We start from the raw sequence: 5,062 nt of genomic DNA, 5'->3' as shown, positions 1-5,062 counted from the left end.
ATTGCCATAACCCAATGTTCATCATCAATTGCGGACTCAATGGTAGATGGTTCAATTTGAGAAACAAAAGCACTATATGTGAATAAATTTCTAAAAGTAGATCGAGTTGTTACCCCTTTCGAAACATCACCAATGACGTTGTCTAGAGGATGATCCTTTGAAGTACGCCAGTCCTTCGGAAGTGCATTTATTTGTGCTTGTGATGGTGCAATTTCTTCAACTTGAACATTATCCTTTGTTGTAGAGGCTTCATTTAAATCTTTGTCTTTGTCTTCACCATTCAAATTTAGTGAATCAAAGTTTTCTACATTTTCATCAAAATCTTTTCTAGCATAACAACGGTTAGTTTCATCAAAAGCGACATGAATACTTTCTTCCATAGTCATGATGCGTTTATTATATACTCTAAAAGCTTTGCTAGTTAAAGAGTAGTCTAAGAAGATTCCTTCATCAGCCTTAGAATCAAATTTGCCTAAGTTATCTTTTCCATTATTTAGAATAAAGCATTTACAGCCAAAGACGTGAAGGTGGGAAATATTTGGCTTTCTTCCTTTGTACAATTCGTACGGTGTTTTCTTAAGAATAGGTCGAATGATAATCCTATTCATAACATAACACGCGGTACTAACCGCATCCGCCCAAAAGTACTTAGGAATATTAGCCTCATTGAGCATAGTTCTCGCCATTTCTTCTAAATGACGATTTTTCCTTTCAACCACACCATTTTGTTGTGGTGTTCTAGGAGAGGAAAAATTATGCTCAATGCCATTTTCTTCACAAAAAGTTTCAAAAAGATTGTTTTCAAATTCTCCACCATGATCACTTCTAATAGATGATATATGCAAATTCTTTTCATTTTGAATAACTTTGGCTAATCTTTTGAATGCTCGAAATGCATCACTCTTTTTTGCTAGGAACAAGGTCCATGTAAATCGAGAGTAATCATCAACAATAACTAAAGCATAGTAATTGCCACCAAAGCTCATAGTTCTGGAAGGACCAAATAAATCCATGTGCAAAAGTTGTAATGGCCTTGTTGTTGAAACAATGTTTTTGGATTTAAAAGAGGCCTTTACTTGTTTTCCCTTTTGACATGCGTCGCAAAGGACGTCTTTTTCAAAACGTAGCTTTGGTAAGCCAATTACTAACTCTTTAGAGACCAACTTGCTAAGATGGTCCATGTTAGCATGAGCTACTCTACGATGCCATAACCAAGTTTCATCATTTTTACTAACAAGGCATTTCACATCATTTGAGGAAACTTCATCTAGATTAATCATGTATACATTGTCAACACGGTGTCCAATTAGCACAATTTCATTAGTGTCTTGCCTTTTTATCAAACAACATTTTGAATCAAAGGTGACTAAGTTTCCTTTGTCACAAAGTTGGCTAACACTAATGAGATTATGTTTGAGACCTTTGACAAGTATAACATTATCTATGGAGGTAGAAGAATTTTTACCAACTTTTCCAACGCCAATTACTTTGCCGGTGTTGTTGTCTCCATAGATCACGTTTCCTCCGTTTGTAGGCTCTATTGCGGTGAACTTTGATTCATCGCCGGTCATGTGTTTGGAGCATCCACTATCAACATACCAATTTGTATCCTTAGCTCCAACACGTACCTACAAAAACAATTAAAATTGGGATTTAGGTACCCAAGTGAATTTGGGTCCTTGATGGTTAGTATGAGCATAATGCCCATAAGGTGCCCATCTCGTATCTTGAATACGAAAGTTTATATGTTTAATTCTAGTAAAGCATACGGGTGCTATATGACCTACTTTATTACAATAATGACATATGACATTTGGATTATGCATCCTATGCATGTTTCTAAATGGTTGCCTAGGTTGTTTCCTAAATGCAACATCTTTTGATCTATATGCATTGTGATTATAATTTCTAAATGAAGCATGTTGAGGAGGATGTTTAAAGGCTTCATTCCTTTTAGGCATGCTTGCCTTTTGGGCTTGCGGTTGCCTAATAGGAGTTTTAGTATTTTTAAATTTTCCTTTTTCAAAACCTAAACCTTCCTTATTATGAACATGCTTTTGGTTTTTCAACATTTTATCTAAGTTCTTTGAAGATTCATTGAACTTAGCTAAAGTGTTCTTAAGATTTGTAATTTCATTTTCATGCATTTTACAAGATTTGTATGGATCACTACTTGTGCTACACTTATCTTTTCCAAGATTGATATTCTCATTTTTCAACATCTCATTTTGTTTTAAAAGATCCATATTCTTTTTCTTTAGGAGAGAATAATCTTGGGTAAGTTTTGTGTACACCTCAAGTAAGGCATCATATTCATCTTGTAAATTAAAAGAAGTGGAGTTGTCATTACTAACCTTTTCTTCGCTTGCCATTAAGCAAATATTTGCAACCTCGTCGTCATCGGAGTCGGATTCATCCTCGTTCTCCCATGATATGTAGGCTTTCTCCTTCTTCTTAAATTTCTTGTTTTTGTCCTCCTTTTGAAGTTTTGGACAATTGGGTTTAATGTGTCCAACTTCTCCACACTCATAGCATTTTGGTACCTTTGTTTTGCTCTTGAAGTTTTTCTTCATTGCAAACTTATTGAATCTTTTTAATAAGAGTGCAAATTCTTCATCTCCTTCTTCTTCATTATCATCACTCTCTTCTTGTAGTGATGTTGTTTTAAGGGCGAGACTTTTCTTCTTGCTTTCTTCACCTTTTTGTCTATTTAGCATAGTCATTTCATAGGTGTGAAGATTACCTCGTAGTTGATCAAATGTAAGTTGATCATAGAGCCTTCCTTCCACAATGGCGTTCACTTTGGAGTTCCATTTTGGTGTAAGGCTTGTAAGCACCTTGGTCACAATTTGTTTATCATTGTATTTTGTGCCAAGCATGCTTAGGTTGTTGAAGATCTTGGAGAGTCTTTCAAGAGCTTCTTCAATGCTCTCTTCATCTTTCATTTTAAAATTTTCCCATTCATGAACCAACATAAATACCTTTGATTCTTTAACATGGTCGGTTCCTTCGTAAGTGATTTGGAGTTTATCCCAAATCTCTTTAGCGGTTTCACATGTAGAGATCTTCATATAACCATGCTCGTTAAGTGCACAATGAATGAAGTTGATGGCTTTATCATTCATTGCCACTTTCTTCCAATCATCGTCACTATATTCATTTTCTCCTTTCGGTACTTGCTTTAAGACGGAGACTTCTCCTTCTTTAGCGCTTGTTGTCTTTGTTGGAATGTGATTTCCATTCTCAATCACTTTCCAAATTCTCACATCTTGAGAACGGATCCAAATTCTCATCTTATTTTTCCAATAAGAGTAATTTGTTCCGCTAAAAAGAGGAGGTCTAGCGGTTGAGTTACCTTCACTAGTGTTGTTGTTGTTAAAGCTTGTGCTTGCCATGATCTTTTCCCTTAAACGGTTAAGTCTTTCAAAGGGTTAAGTTCTGATGCCACTTGTAGAACCTATGCACAATTACTCAAGAGGGGGGGGGTGAATTGAGTATAGCAACAACAATGAATCTTTTTGCGAAAGTTAAAGACAATATACAAAAGTGTTATTGTACTAGTATTTTTCCAAGAGCTTAACTCAATTGCTAAGCATTTATAAGGAGCTTTTACTTTCCAATAGACACCAACTCAAATAAATTGATCAAGCTTTTCACCAATTGGACTTAAGCTATTCCTTAAGTACTTACGAAGCTACTTTTCAATCACAATTTATTTGCTCAAAGGTAAAAGACAATAATATTGAAGAGATGAGTTTGGAGAGATGCAAACGCTATTTAGAGTGGTTCGGCACAATCCTTGTCCTACGTCCACTTTCTTTCTCAATCGCTATTGAGAAGTTCCACTATTGCCAAGCTTCAAGGTGCTCGCGCAAAACCTTTTACAATCCGAGTCCTTAGTTTCTAACACCTCACGGTATATGATCACCACTCGTATACTAACCCACTCCACTTAGAGATACCTTCTCTAAGATTTGCCTTGAGTACTTAGTATACTTCTTTGGTATCCTCACCGACTATAGTGTTTATAACTCTTGACTCAACCTTGGAGATCACACTCCAATTTACAAAGTGTTACAAGAAAACAATTCTCAAAGAATTGTTGAGATGAAATGAGTACTCTCTAGAAGAGTGTATGATTACAAGTTTAGCACTATTGAACCAATTGATATTGCTCTCTCAAATTGTGTATTATAACACCTTAAAAATGTGTAGAATGAAAGAATATGAACAAGATAGTTTGCAAATACTCACATATGTGAAATAAGGCTTCAATCCATCTATTTATAGACTTCCCAAACCTTAGAAACGTTGGGGAGTTAATGGGATGGAGCCGTTTTGTCAAAACTAGCCGTTTTTTATGTTTTTGAATCATTTGCATCGATGCATAACACTTTGCATCGATGCAAATGTGTCTTTGAAGCTGAAATTTGAATTTTCAGCTAGGTTGCATCGATGCAAACATCTTTGCATCGATGCAACAAGTCGTTGCATGCTTTGCATCGATGCAAGATGAGTGTGCATCGATGCAAACCTTAAAGAATGGTTTAAAATCACTTCAAAATACTTAGGATTGATCTTAAACTTGTTGGAGTCAATTCCTATGCTTTTGTACCTTTGAAAACAAGTTTTTAAACCATTTGGCTAGCATCGAATTGCAAGATGTGTATCAAAACATTTTGTGAGTGTGTGTTGAGAGATTTAGCAATTGGTTCTTAACAAGAAGTTACCTAAGTCCTAAGACACTATACTTGTCTTCAAATGTTGTGGACTTGAGTTTCTTGTTGTTGTTGTGTTGCTTTCAACTCTTCATTCCTCAACGTTGAATGTTGGTTGATCTTTCAACATGCTTTTTCATTCAAGTTGTTTGTTGGTTTGTCTTTCATGTCGTTTGTTGGTTTGTCATTCATCAAAACCTACGAATACAAACTTCGCATACAAGCAACATGATTTACATGCATATGTCTTTTGAAGTTGTTGTTTAAGAATGTTAAATATGTTGGCTCTTAAAAGAATGATGACTAGGAGACATGTTATTTGATAATCTGAAAAATCATAAAAA

The sequence above is a fragment of the Arachis hypogaea genome, chromosome 16, assembly GCF_003086295.3.
Source record: "Arachis hypogaea cultivar Tifrunner chromosome 16, arahy.Tifrunner.gnm2.J5K5, whole genome shotgun sequence".
Taxonomy (NCBI): Eukaryota; Viridiplantae; Streptophyta; class Magnoliopsida; order Fabales; family Fabaceae; genus Arachis; species Arachis hypogaea.
Note: the sequence above shows the minus strand (reverse complement) of the source record.